This window comes from Lissotriton helveticus, chromosome 5_1, assembly GCF_964261635.1.
Source record: "Lissotriton helveticus chromosome 5_1, aLisHel1.1, whole genome shotgun sequence".
Taxonomy (NCBI): Eukaryota; Metazoa; Chordata; class Amphibia; order Caudata; family Salamandridae; genus Lissotriton; species Lissotriton helveticus.
In genome coordinates this window covers 1,683,091,445-1,683,106,576 of record NC_136065.1, presented here as the reverse complement: position 1 = coordinate 1,683,106,576, position 15,132 = coordinate 1,683,091,445, and the positions used below count along the sequence as shown (strand labels likewise).

General features: G+C 48.0%; 1 pseudogene; it reads left to right on the top strand.

Moving 5' to 3' along the window:
* Positions 1-5,244: 5,244 nt before the first annotated feature.
* LOC144752757 (uncharacterized) lies at positions 5,245-6,454 on the top strand (annotated as a pseudogene).
* Positions 6,455-15,132: the final 8,678 nt, after the last annotated feature.

The following is a 15,132-nucleotide window of genomic DNA, read 5'->3' as shown; positions in this document are numbered from 1 at the left end:
CACGAGGTGAGCATTTGCCTCTACCTGTTGTCTGGATCCTGCCTTCTGGGTGCTACACTCTAGGGGAACAGTGCAGTGGTCATGTTCATTGCAATGGTGTAATGGTGTGCCTCCCGTAACTACAATTCTGATTTCAACTGCCTATTGAGCCTGAGGTGCCTGCCAGCTCTTGAATACCTCTGTTGGCCCTCGAGCACCATTGATTCCATCGTGGCCACCTGGTCACATGGGTCTTGGTGCTGGAATTCAGAACTGAGCGGAGTCGAGAAGCACAGGGTGGGCGAGCCCAGGCTTTGTTTAGCCCAGCAAGCCTGTAGCTCTGTAAGCTCTGCATGCTTACTGAACACAACTAGTTCTCAGTTGAGCCCAGTAAGCCTTTGCAAGTAGTATACTCTCTCACCCCTTTCCTTCATATCCGACTTTGTCCTGTGTCAGGCACAGCTCTACAAACCGGCACAGCCAACAGGACTTTGACCAGATTCTCCTGCCCCACCCCTCCTTTGTGCTCTTTGCATCCTGCCTTTCAGCTCACAGAGGGTTACAAAGGTGCTGTAAATTGTTGGGTACGGCAGTATGCCAAGAAAACCACAGGTGCCCATTGAAGGGGTAGGGTTAGGGGTAGGCAATGAGACAGTTGGCCTATCCCTCCACAGGCTCCCCTCCTCAACCAGCCAAACTTGTTGAAATACTGGCCATGCTGTTGTCAGCTAAGGGCGGGGGAATCTGGAGTCGCAGCCTCAAACACTAAAGAAGCGCGGCCCCTTAAGAGCATTCACAGTTGAGACTGAGATCCACCGCATGCCAGCAACCCATATAGATTGTGCCAAGGTTTGGGAGGAACAGGAGCTACAGTCACAGATACCGTCACAGGTCAAGAGTAGGAGCCTGGGGGATCCATTCCAGGATCTACCTACCACCAGGCAATGAAAGGATGAAACTCAATACCATCCACTCAGAGTGAACAATAAAGGTCATGAGGATGCGGCAAGTAGATGCAGGTACAGATACTCGTGAGATAGACTTAATTAGCAGCTCACTTTGCAGCTCTACTTGTGGCCCATAAGCCGACAAGACGACCGTGGAGATCCCCAGTGTTCTCCCGCACATTTTTCTCTTGAAGAGCTCATGGTCTTAATAGGACTCCTATAGGGAAATATAGCTTTGTGGACACTGCCTGCGTGAGAGACCTGATAATAGACTGGGCAAAGGCAGCAACAAAGGTGAACTTTACAATGCCCGCCAAAGAATATCGCAGGCTAGGAGATAGTTTGGCATTTTACTTGTTATTATTAATGGAGTAGTACTCTACCTCTCATCCTTTTGTAAAGCGCTCCGATATCCTTTGGGATCTGGTTCGCGCTATATAAAACGTTATAAAATAAATAAATTCCAGCAGCAATCCACAGGAATACATATTTCCACTCAAAGAAGGCCATCCAAATTGAACCCCCAATCTAAACCTTTTCTTCAGTCTACTGCTAAACAAAAATTACCAACTCTTAGTCCAGTATCTTCTTTGACAACCTCTTAAAGCCCCCAAGAATCAAATAAAGGTCTGCTACCTAACCATTGCAACAGGGGTTCAAACACCAGGGAACTCTAACCCCACACTTAATAGAGTAATGGCCCGAGCCTTGGTAGGAAAGAAAGACTAAATAAGAGTATCCATTTGAGTCTGGACAGAGAGAATTTGAATACAGAAATGTAGTAAACCCAGATGATGACCCAAAAAGGACACCGTTGGGAGTCATAATAAAAAACAGCCTGCAGTTTAGCCCAGACCTGCAAAAGTCTTGCTGAACTCAAGACCATTTAATTATTACATCTCGGGGAAGGACGACAGGAAGAGACAGTTGCACTGAGCAGCGGGTCTCAATAAAAAAACTCCTTGGTGAAATCATTGATCTAAGGAAGGAACTTAAGGAGCTAAGACAAACTGAACAGATGGAGGGGAGCAAATTCTGTGCACACAAAAGGTCATGTGGTGCCTCCACATACTACCTATCAACAGACAATTAGGGCACAAACATACCACCATGCGTCCAGCTTAACCAGTTTGCTGCTCAGGAGACAGGCAAAATGCTTTACTGTCGATTTTGCCTTCCTCTTCAGAGGTTAAGAAGTGTGGACAAAGTGGTGTCAAAGTGGATGAAAGACCCAAGGAACTTTTACCATTTGTAATTTGCCCGTAGTGACTAAACACAGAAGGAATTGAGGCACTGAGAAACAAGATTTACAAATGGCTGTCCGAAAAGTTTGGGCATAATACGGTTAAGCAGAACGATTTATAAATTGTAAAGCGCCACCAATCCAGCACTGAAACCAATTTTACTTGTATACTGATAGGGACCAGAAGTACAAATTTAAATGCGTATTTAATCAAGTCGGTTCAACTTGCAAATCCATCCCCAGCCATTAGAACATTGCTAAATCCACTTGCATTTCAGGGCAAACAGAAACTTGTTTTGGCCAAATCAATCAACTCCAACCAGGGTATCTCTGTCCCTAATGGAAATCCGATCAGATGGCATCAAGCACATAGAAAAGAAGTACACCTGTCTATGAATAAGGAGAGCCCCGGGAGAGCAAAACCTTTAGTAAACATGCATAGCAACACAATGACCCAGAAGTCATTACAAGGCAGTGACAAATCTTCTGAAGAATATGTGTACTCAGCTTGCCCAGAGAAGGGATAGCCCAAAAAGTAAACCTGCATTGACTACCCCAGAGCCAGCTCTCAAATAGTTCAATTAATTTCTGGAATATTGCAGGAATCTTCCAGGAATTGGATGATGGTGATCTTCAAAACTATCTAATGTCTCATGATGTGATCATACTTCCAAGTAACTTGGGCAACCACAATATGGGACATTCCTGGAGCGGTGGCTTGCAGGTATCATGCAGAATAGATATATGTGTATCAGCCAAAGCCTGGGAAGATAGCTTCATGTCCTTGATATTCATCGCTTAGCCAACTCAATCCTAAAAGTAATAAATATCTACGCCCAACAGAAGAAGACAGTAGGTTTAATGGCCTTCTGAAGGGTATCAAAGAGGTGATACGTTTCCCTTCAGAGCTGAAATGTGTACCCCCCTAATCTGTGGCTACTTAAACTGTAAGATGGAAGAATGGGGTAATGGTGATGAGGTAATAGCTGAATTGAAAACAGCATGCAGTATCCCGTCAATCCAACATGGCTTCCCAAAAATAGGTGCTAAAGGGAAATGTTTGGCCTGCTTCTGCCCGGTCAAAGGCATCTTCTCAGCTCACATCTCCTATGAAAATGAAGACTCCGCCACATCTACTATCCCTACCTTTAGCGCTCTTAAACCGCAATCAGTAAAATATTATATCCTGAACAAGATCAAGCATTGGCTGAGGTTTGAAAACATGAAGTTAAACCTGGAAAGTAACCACAATCCTCTGTCAATAGAGGTAATAAACTATCCAAACCACAACTGGGAGCTTGGGGGACAAGTTAGAATAAAATAGAATACCAACCTTGAATCCAAAAAGGAAGACTGGAAACAGGACCTTCCGACTTGGATAGTGAATGGAGCAAGTGAGGACACTACATTATCCCTAGCAAACAACAAACAAAAGAAGGCTGTTTGCCTTAGCTCCAGGGGGGCAGAGTGGAGGGGGTACCGGCTCCTAAATACAATTAAGAACAGACACATAGGCCTTTGTGGTGAATAGGAGGATCTGGAACATTTTATGTTGGTTTGTGGTCATTACGGCAAGGCTATGTCCAATACAATAACTAAGATCCTACGCAAAGAGAAACCTGGAAATAAAGCGGATCAAATATTCTTTTTGTTTAGCGACCTTGCAGGACATGTGACTAGGACAACAGGCCTATAACTGATGCTCCACTGGGACATCGAAACAAAACTCCAGAACGCTGAACAAGAACACTATCGGTGTTAATGCTTGCTATCCGGATTTTATTATTTTGCAAGTCTGTCGGCAGCAGCCCAGAGCTATTGTTTTACATCCATGAACTTCTTGAGCCTGACATATTTGGTTCTATTTTAGAGTATACAGTATTTTTATTTTTTTTACTCTTTTTATATTTTGTTTATAATTGTATGTGTCAAAGACAGCTATGTTTCGTATTATGGGCCGAAAGCACTTTAATAAATTCAGATTTCAACTAAAATTCCCCACTGAGGTGTCTTCTTTGTTGCCACAACCAGCCCTATCTTCAGTCTAGCAGCTGAGCCACTGGAATTATGTGGCAGTGGAGGGTCAAATTATGCAGTAGGGTTGAGTAAGTTATGCAGAAAGAAAAGGCAAATTATGCAGCATAATATGGTACATTTACATCACTTCATTTTTTTAGGTTTCGCCCTGGCCGTAGCACTGCGCAGCAGTGCTCGCGCAGGGCGAAATCTAATGTTATCTCGGTATTGGGGACTTGAAACCGCCCCTTCTTCCATTGGCTAGCTCCATAAATGGAGGCTAGCCATTGGAAGACATCGTTGTCAATTACTCTTTCCCCGTCAGGACGCGATTCGGGGGCGTTTCTGGGTCTTTTTTTAAGTCCCGCCCTCTCCTCTTCCCATTGGCTGGAATTTAAACTTCCAGCCAATGGGAAGGAGAGAGCACGAAAAACACGCCCCCGAATCCCTACAGGGCGCGCTGTGGTTTCAGTCGACAACTCGTTTTATTTCTGTGCAATGCCACGGACTTAGCCCAGGCACGCAGCTTTGCTGTCTCCCTCTTGCCCTCCCATGGTATCACTTCTCACCACGGTGTTTCATTGTTGATATAACCCTCGCTCTGGCCTTCCTTTTAAACAACAAAATATTCTCTCTCCCCCCCACTCTCATTACTGCCTTCACAGTACACCCTCCCTCTGTTTGGGGTCGTGCCCCTTCTGCTCTCACTTTGTTTATTGCCCCTCCTTGTCCATGCTCGGCTCTGTCCCGATTCCCCACGCACTCCTAGCCCACCCCCGTCCATTCATTCCCCTGTCCTCGCCCTCCCTCTCTCCCTTGGCCTTGCCCTCTCTTCACAGGCCTCTGCTGTCTCCTCCCCCAGGCCCTCCGTTGCCTCCTCCCCCTCCTCCCTGTCACTTCCTGTTTCCTCGGGACCGGCTGGCTCTTGCGTACAGCATCTCCGCCGAGTGTCCTGTTTACCTCCGCCGGTTTCCCCTGCTATCTGGCCGGCCGCGGCGGCACCGTTCCGAGCAGTCCTCACTGATGGTTTTCACATAGCGCCAGCCCGGCCGCCCCGCCATGGCTTCAACGACCCCTGCCCCGGTGGGTCTGTGCTGCTGTCGCCGCCGGAACCTGGTGCCCCTGCCCCCGCCCCTCCGCTGCCGGCGGATGTGGCCTCGGCCTCTAGCTTCCACCTCTTCCGGCTGTGGCACTTCCACCTGGGGCTGGAGCTGCGGCCCGAGAGCCGGGAGCTGGCCAGGGTGCTGGTGTTGGAGCTGAGCGCCCTGCAGGCCTCTCCGGGCGCCCTGGTGCTGGACACCCACCCGGCCCTGAGTGTGCAGGCCGTCCGCTGCAGGACGGGGACGGCCGGGAGCAGCCCCTGCCCTGCTTTCCCCGCTCCCCCCTGCGGGCTCAGGGGGGATCTGCCCCAACCATGGGAGCCACCCGTCTGCCCGACCCTTCTGCACTTTCCGGTGGTTGCTGCCGCTCACCTGCCTCCACCAACAGTAATTGCCCTTACCTGCATCATCCATGAGAAATTGCACGAGAAATTCCACTTCACCTGCTCCCCCAGCAGCAATTGCTTCTCTTCTAGCGCCTCTTGCCCCTCATCTACCCCTCCAGCAGCTGTGGGCTCTCCTCTGAAAACTACAGCTCATCTCGTATCAAGTATTGCCCCACATCTGCTCCCCCCAGTTCCACTTGCCACTCACCTGGCTCCTCCAGCTACTCCTGCCCCTCATCTTCCAATGTTTGCCCTTCACCTGGTCCTTCTTGCCCATCGCCTGCCCCATTCAGTGCCACCTCTTTCTCATCTGCCCCTCTGCCAGTTTGTCCCCCTTCTGGCACTTCCAATCCTTCTGATTCTTCCTCTCCTTCCTCACTTCTCTCCCCTGATTCCACCCCACTTTCATTCCCCTCCAAAGCTTCTACCCCACTCTCTGCCCCATTCATAGACTGCGGCCCCCTGTCTCCCGCTGCTTTTGACCCTACTTTGGACAATTTCAGTGCCATGTCATCTAGCAACTCCTACTACCCTGCAGCCAACAGCACCCCTCCTTCTGCCTCGGACTGGCTGGGTGAGCCCACGGATGCCTCCTTGCACTCCACCTCTTCGTGTCCTCTACCCTTCAGGGTGGATGCCTTCACCGATTACGGCTCAGCGCTCATCATCTCGGTACCAGCCGTCTTGCAGCCACACGAACCTTTCCAGGTCATCATCCAGTACACCGCCTGTGAGGGTCCTGCGGTGAGTATTGGGTCTAATTCTTGGGGAACATTGCCCTAGTACCTCTAGCTTAGTCAGTTAACATAAGCTGATGCCCGGTGGAGCTACAGAGGAAATGGGCTGTGGACTTCCTCCTCGGCCGTCACCTACCCAGCTGGACTTTGGACACTCTCCTCAGTACGTGGCACGTCTCCAGGCTCCCCTTGCTGGTGCTCACTGCTCGTACACGCTGCGTCTGGCACCTCTCTCAATCCCCTTCAGTGCTCATCACATGCACAGTGCCTGGCACCCCTATTGCCCATTCCCTGTGTCTCGCTAGGCCAACCGTTCCTGTGCCCCTCTGCTTGTACACACCGTGCCTTTGCACCCTACTGTCCCTCTCCGTGCATGCCTACTGTGCCTAGCACCTCTCGCTTTCCATCCCTCTTTATACACCGCTCTAGCACCCGCTTTCCAAACCGCCTCCCAGTGTACCTCTGCAAACACATACTGAGCATGGCACCGCTCTTGGTCCCCTCTGGTACCCCTCCTTATGCACACACTGTGCATGACACCTCTCGTTTTAACTGGTGCTACCATCGCACCAGTATTACATCCCATAATGTTTTAGTAAATTACTAACCATTTAGCTGCAGCGGGACACTTAACCATAGTATGGTACCCCAGTGGCGTCACTAGGGTTGGTGTCACCCAGTGCGGGTAACTCATGGTGTCACCCCCTCACGACTGTACCTATGGAAGGTAAGTTCTTTTCTTAGGCATTGGCTCCCCTTTCCTACCGATACAGTGGCGAACCAGAGCACAAGCAGCTGTTGTTCGCAGCAATTGTGTTTTTTTCAGCAAATGTTTCATGCAAATGTGTCTTTGCATCAAAAATATACGTGATGGTACATTTTGCACTAAAAAATTTCATATGCATAATTATGTCGAATTTTCTAAGATTTTGCAGAATTTCGCACACCCTTAGTAAAGAGTTTAGGGTCCCCAGGGGTCCGTCATCCGGGCCCTTCTCTCCACAAAAGACCTGAGTGCCCCCTGTCTTTGCACACAGGCTTCCTGTCCCAGCAGCCCCTTCCTCTGCCTTGGACTTGCGGGGGGCGAATCCCCTCTGCTCAGCACCATCAGCTCAAATGGCCCCTCTGCACAGGCCGGTCTTAGCTCGCAGATGCACATCTCTATGCTCAGGACGGTGGACCTGCAGAGGTCAAAGGTTTCCAGCTTCTGAGCCCTGGGTGGTCCGGGCCAATGGGCCACAGAGGTCTAGTTCCAGACCCCCGCTAAGGGCCCGACAGCCCCGGACAGCACTCCCTCCATCCAGCCAGAGTCTCTCACAGGCTTTATTTTCAGGGTAGCACAAAGTATGCAAATATAATTGTATAGCAGGGGGTACACAATCAGTAAAATGGCGCCTCAAATAAATTGCGATTCAATTACAGGTGGCTACAGCAATGACAGCACAGAATAGCCAGCATGGTCCACCAAACGAGAGAAGTAACCAACAATTTCATTAAAGCACTTGTGTATGTCCCAGCCACTAATCATACATAAAAGACAGCCCTTGAATTCACTCACACAAAAGGATGAAGAGTCTATAAGCCCAACCAAAACACTCACAAGTACTCGAAGGCATCAACAGCTAAAATTATGAAACGCACCATAAACATGATGAATAATGTGACATTTGCTGGTAAGGGAGATGCAGGGGAAATGCGCTTTCACGTACCACAGACACGACCCAAAAGAAGGAGGCATCCCTGGGACCCTGCAAACCACCCACACTGGAAGGGTGGTTTGCCACAATGACGTGTCCCTCTGTAGTGCCAGGTTGAGCCAGAGTCTGTGGTTCAGGAGGGAGGTCTCGCTGCCTGCCTCAGTGACTGTCGTAGTGCCAGACTGCCCTGTATTGCCAGCAGGCGCCTCGTGCTTCCGCTCCCCCCCCACCACACACACACACACAGACATCCAAAATACTTCTCTATCCACTCATGGAACCTGTGGTCTGAACAGCTACAGAAAATGTGTAAGCACTCTCATTGTTGTCACGTTGGCAAGGAACAGGCACAGGAGGCTGGAAAAGCCGAGAGCAGGGCAGGAGGAGGCAGGCATGCCGAGGACAGCAGAGGACAGCCACTTGCTAGCAGCAGGAGCCCTCAGCGAGGGCGAGCAAGGGTGAGGCGTAAGGAGTGAGGAGGAAGCTGGGTAGGGGAGTCAGCGGGGGTCAGTGACCAGGTCACGAGTCCCCATGAATGATTGAAAGTCCATGAATATTGCAAGCGGCCAAAGCTGATTCTATGAATAAAACCTGCACGCTGTAGTTATCACTGGTAATCAGGGGTGAGGTGCACAGAGTCCTAAGAAGCCAACAGAAGCAAATTTGGAAAATTAGGAGGGGTGAAGGCAAAAAGTTTCGGGGTGACACTGCTGAAAAGGCCAAGTCCAATAAGTACTGCTTGGATATACAGTCCAGATCAGAAGACTCAATGGGACAGTTAGGTCTATGTAATCTGTTTCATTAAGGTTTGCCTCATTTCCACCTGTACATTATGCTTAATGTGATCTACTAGTTTAGTAACCTTTCTCAACTCAAGCATGCAAATCTCTGAAATGTTGGAGAATAAACAAGTTACTTGTAACTACAATTCTCCAACATTGGTATCTTTCATAGATTCACCTGTGCTCACCCTGCTCCTTGTTTCTGAAGCTGCTATTGACTCCAAGAAAAGAGTTTTGAAAATGTGTCAATTGGTGCCTCTCATGAAGGTTGGAGCTCTGTGAGCTGCCACCTGATTTGCTCTACTTCTGGTCCTAAAATGAGGTGGATGAGCCACTGGTATTTCTATGATTGTTTTTTGTTTGTTTTCAATGCTAGCCTCTTTATCAAACACTGCTGTGTTAGCATTGACTAGTGAGAGTTCCAAGCCTCACAACAGGGATTCATTCAAGCATGTTAATCTATGAAACATACCATTGCGGGAGATCGAGGGTTACAAGTATTTTTTCTTCTCTTGTAAAGCACTCTGACACCCATTTTGAACTGCACAGTTTGATACAAAAAGTAAAATAAAGTAGTTAGGAGTCACACAACAAACCGACCATATCAAGTTTCCTAGAGACACATATATTTTCATATTTTATTTTATAGCAGCTGTTGTGCTCGTTATTCGTCCCGCTCCTTTCAGACGCATCTACAGACCTTTCCCTGCCTGAAACTACCGGCAATAAAACAAATGCTGGTATTTCTGAAATCTTTAACCCACTGAGTCCCAACATCTGCGCACATTAGGAATTACATGTTTTCCTCAGATACGGTTTGCACTGGTTCAGCTGGGCTTCGAGGCCCGACCGTGCAGTATAATACCCTTACCCTGGCTGGGCTCCTGGCGCCGCCATTCAGAGGACCTGCTGCTCGGCACTTGCTCGCGGCCTGGTGTGGGTATTCACGGGACCACCCCCAGCACCTCCTAGCATGGGCGCCCGGAGCTGGAGGGCATCACTGCACAGCAGAGCAGAGCAGAGAGGAGTGAGTCCCGTTTCCAGGTAGGCTGGAGCAGACACGGTGGGAGCGGAATTCACACCAAGCAGCATGACCTGTGTCAGGCAAAGGCCTACCCCCGGGGCCCACCACTTCTGACTGACCTGAGGTCACATCCCCCCACCACGGCGCCACAGAGCCTGCAACGCAACGACTCTGCTGAGGGCAGGCCCCGCCCAAGTCTCCAGGCAGCAGAGGGCATATTGTAAGATTGTAGCATGACACCGAGAGATTTATAACCGTTACTGAGCCAGCGCTGGCAAGTGAAGTCTGCCGGCACACGCACAAGTGTCAGATGTGCCAGAAATGCGTTAGCATCACTCCCTAACTTGGCAGGCCTGCACGGTGTCACCCCATGTGATGGTGTCACCCGGTGCGGTCCGCACCCCCCCCCCCGCACCCCCCTTGTGACGCCACTGTGGTACCCAGATAAATGTCAATATAATTTGAATATTGAATGCCGGTTAGTAAATAACTTACATTTTTTGTCTGTCTCAACCTTCACTATGAATTGGTCTTGCTCGAAGTGATTTTATACTGTGTACTTGTCTAATAAATATGGTTAATCTTACACATTCTGTGTGAGTATTTTTTTTAATTGCCTGATAATAGTTGAATAATTAAAACATTGGTGTCTGAAGTCTTTGTGCGTTGTGAAAGCTTGCAAGGCTAATTTAGATTTGCACTGGCTAAATATCGGCCTTACTTTTTTATAAAGGCTTTCGTCCACATCCAACGATTGTAATCTTTGCCGAGGCAGACATGTGCTTTCTGCATTCACCCACCTCGGATTTGCACTACTGGTCTCGAAGTGCTCTGTAAACCCTCCATTCCCGATGGTTCAGTCAGTTTGTACCACTGCATCGGTAAAAAAAAAATCGATTGCTTCTGTGTGAACTTGCCAGATTTTTCACTTTGCTGTGTCTTGCGGTGTTAGTTGCTGGACTGTTTATCTATTAAGTTTGATGATTTCGGTACATGTACAGCAGGAAAAATGCCACTAACTTAGGTTATTTACCAAATTGGATTCACTTTCCTGAAACCTTTACCAAGCCATCGTAGAGATCAGTTGAACCCCTTTCTAGGCAAAGATAGTAAATGTATTGAGTATTTACAAGATACCCCTACTACAATACTGCTTTTTCGGAGACTGATGTTTTCGTAGTTAATTAATGTTTTTGGGTGACAAGCGCATCGTGCTTAGTATGGGGAAATGTAGCGCCTCGACTGAGCTCAGCTTTATTTTTCTTTGCTCCTCGGATTTAGCCGCACTACCCGCGGCTAACTGCAGATCACACAAGTATTGAATACAGCGGCAGGTTTGAATCCTCCAACCCCATTCTGATCCACCCATATTACCTACAGGAGTAACTACATTTCTCAGTCCAAATATTTTGCCCTGGGGCTGACAAAATAAAATGTACTGAATTTCTGGAGACTAATGTTAAGGTCGCCCAGGCATGCCACTGGAGGTATTTTCAGGTTGCTTGGAACTAAGCGGGTAAGGCGCTTGCTGTGTATCGAACAGGTCGAGAAGATTAAGCTATTGGCAATGTAAATGACAATGCCATTTATTTATCTGTTTTCAAAACCAACACATAAATACAAATTTTGTCATTTACAATGCCAATAGCTCTAACTTTTCCAAAGGCGAAACCGTTGCATTGTAAATACTTGTTAACACTGTCTGGGTGTTTGCTACACCTCTCTAGTACCATTTTAACACCCAAATATAGCAATAAGCAACTGAGAGGTGATAAGTAAACCTTTATAAAGTACATTCCACTGCGTTGCAACGTGTGCTGCTGTGTTTTTAGAATCTTTTGAACTGTTTGAGCTAGAAACAAAGATTTGTTTTGTTAAAATCTGCTGATTATGCAGCAGATGAGTAAATATATGACAAATGCAGCAATTCTCTAACTATGCGAAAAAATGAAGCAGCAACACAATCACATAATTCCAGTGGCTCTGACTATAAGGTAGTGACTAACTGGACTTCTTTCATTTGAATGGCGGAGTACCAGCACTTTCCATTAGTGGTGCAATACTTTTACAGGAGAGTACCAACACTTCTCAATAACGAACAGTTATTCTTGGATAGAGATTAACTGCTGTTTATATTTCCATTTTAATCCCTGCCAGTCTTGAAATCCCATTATTTAAACTCCAACTCAGGAGCTTCCCACTCTAGGACCTATCCAGTCCCCACCCTGAAAGCTGTGGCTGGTGCTTCTCTTAAAGGCTACCCAAAAACCCAGTAAAAACACCCCTCATCTAGGGCTGCCAGCTGGACGTTTTTTTACAGGCTGGACAAGTATTTTAATGTCCCAACTGGGACAAAGTAAGTAAAATTGCCAAAGGCAAGTATTTTTTCCCGTTGTAAGTACATATTTTGAACAGTTAAATATAACAAAAAGGTGCTTTAAAATGTTTTCTAGCGCTCCATTAACAATCCCTGACTGATAATTAAAGCAAATAAAGACAGAACAGCTACGCTGAAAATGAATACAAGCAACTCCATTTAAAGTTATTTTTAAGTATCATGACTGGGCCTTTGCAGAAACCTAAAATGTGAACAGATGGCAAGTATTGTACCTCTGGATAGGTAGCAACCCTACCCAAATCACATCCCTACCCCCCTCCAAACCCCATCAGACTTCAGCTGTCTGCACACACATTGGCATGATCCCACTAATGCCACACTGTTTTACATTTTTACTTGACTGTGAAGAAGACTTCTTTTTATAAAGTCTGAAGACACCTATGAAAAGAATTGTGTATGGGCTATACTTAGTGCACAAGGAAATTATCACAACCCTCGTGTGGGCTATTTAATGGTTTACAAAATTAACTTCTGAGTACCCCACTGTATGAAATCCAACAAGTAGAATCAGTGTTTAGCACATAAATTTTGGCATGTTTTGAATTTATGTCTTAGCATGGTTTCCTTATAGATTTCCTCAGCCCTTTTTAGGGGGAATATGAAGACTGCGGTAAATGATGCATGACTCAGAATTCAGACCATGAGGAAACATTAATTTGTGCCTGGATCAGAATTTTTAACACATCTTTGAACCAGGGCCTTAGTAAAATATGTATGTTTATAAAAGGCAGAATATGCTATGTCAATAGTAATTTGCCTAACCATTATTAGGGACTCACCGTGCTGTAGGGTTCAAATATGTTGTATTGTCATTGTATTTATACCATACTTCATACACCTAACGAGGTGTCATAGTGCGTTTGTGGATGGTTAACACACTACTGTGGAGTACCATAGATGGGACAGTTGTGAGAAGCTGGGGTTCTGTAGCAGTAACCCCTCCCACCCCCAGTTTTTGCAAGACTACTGGTGCACTTTAACTTGATGTGCACTGGGTCCCTGGCAATCAGGTTCCCAGGGCCTGTGTTCTTTCCCCAAAAATAACCCAAACATAAGTGGCATCTCTGGCCACAGGTCAGCCCTTGGTAAATGGTACCACATGTACCCAGAGCACTGTGGCCAGGGAAGACCTCTAAGGGTTGCAACACTTATTGTGCCACCTTTAGAGACCCTGTACCTTTACACACACATACTGCCTTTGCAGGCTGCAGGTCTTGGTGCACAACAAAGTGAAGAATCGATATGGCACACATCCCTGTGTGCCATGCCTACAACCCACTGCCCTGGCATAGATCAGTCACCCCTCTAGCTGAGTGCACTATACCAGTGGTGAGGTTACAGGTGCATGAACCCTGTACCCCTACAGTGTCTAAGTCCATTCTTAGACATTGTAAGTGCAGTGCTGCCATTAACAGTATATGGTGCTGGGAGTTTTTTCATTACGAACTCCACAGCACCATAATGGCTACACTGTAAACTGAGAAGTTTGGTATTAAACTTCTCAGCACATTAAACGTAAACTGATGCCAGTGTGGGATTTAATGAAAAATGCACACATCTTAGAGATGCCCCCTGAAAAATGATCTACCACTAGTGTCCAGGCTGAGTGGCTTCTTTCAGTTGCCACCACCAGACATGTTTCTGGATCCCTGGGTCGAGAGCCTGCTGCTCTCGGGGGCCTGAAACCATGCACATCCTGGGACGAGGTGCCAAGCTTCCTCCCCCAGGATGGGCAGGGTCCCTGAAGGGGAAGCTTCAAAGGCTTGCCACCTTTGTGAGCTTCCCCAGGCCACTTGTTGCTTTCAGCAACTGGTCCCCAATGGTTCTGACCCCCACTTTGGGCAGGAGAACCGGCGGGAAAAACAAATGAGGAAGAGAGGTGTGCCCACCTCTGCCATCTCTACCCCTCAGGTGGGGGAGGCGAGAGGAGGCACAACTCTCAGTCCCCACTAACTTGCAGATGGGGGGACCCAGCCAATGAGGTAAAGGCGTATGCCCCCTCCCACTGGAAGGTGGCATAATAGGGGGTGTACCAACCCCAGGGAAGGGACTCATTGGTCCCAACCTTTTTACCTACCTGTAAAGCCCCTAAATCTAGTATTTATGGGCACCCCTTAACCTTGCTTCCTCAGACAAGAGCCTACAAGTAAAAAGAAGACTGACTGAACAGCCATGCCGAAGCTAACAAGAGGAGCACGCCCACCGACTTGGGCCTAGTCTTACAGGCCTGTCCCCACGTCTAACTTGCTTTAGCAAAATACCGGTGTGTCCTGCAGCCAGCAACCTCAAGAAACCCAGAGGACCTGCCTGCCTTCAATCCCAAAGATTCTGTCTCCCGTGAACACCAGATTTGTTCAAACAACAGACTCTAGTTCCGCAAGGATCAGCGGGTGTGCACTACTCTGCACCCGACGCCCGCGGCCCAAATTTGAGTGGCCTAACACAAAAAGGAGGTCCCCCCAGTGATCCTGACCCAAGATCCGGTGACCCCTGACCTGCCTCAGGCTGACACCTGCAGCCTCAAACCGGAAAGTCCACCCAACCGCGACCAGGAGCTGGTAAGCAGATCTGACCCTAAAAGGCACCCCTGCACCCGACGCCCCATGGCCTTGGGTGGCCCAACCGATGATGCCTAACCAACCTCCAAGATCCCAACCTACCTCTCCATGTGGTGGTCGCACCCAGAAGACCTTTGTCCCCAAACCTGCAGTGCTTTTGCAAACCGGAGACTCCCCATTGAAAGCTACAAGGCTTCCAATGCCAAAACAGCAATCTGCACCCGGCCGCCCAAGTGCTGCTGAGGGTGCATCTTTTGTGCTGGCC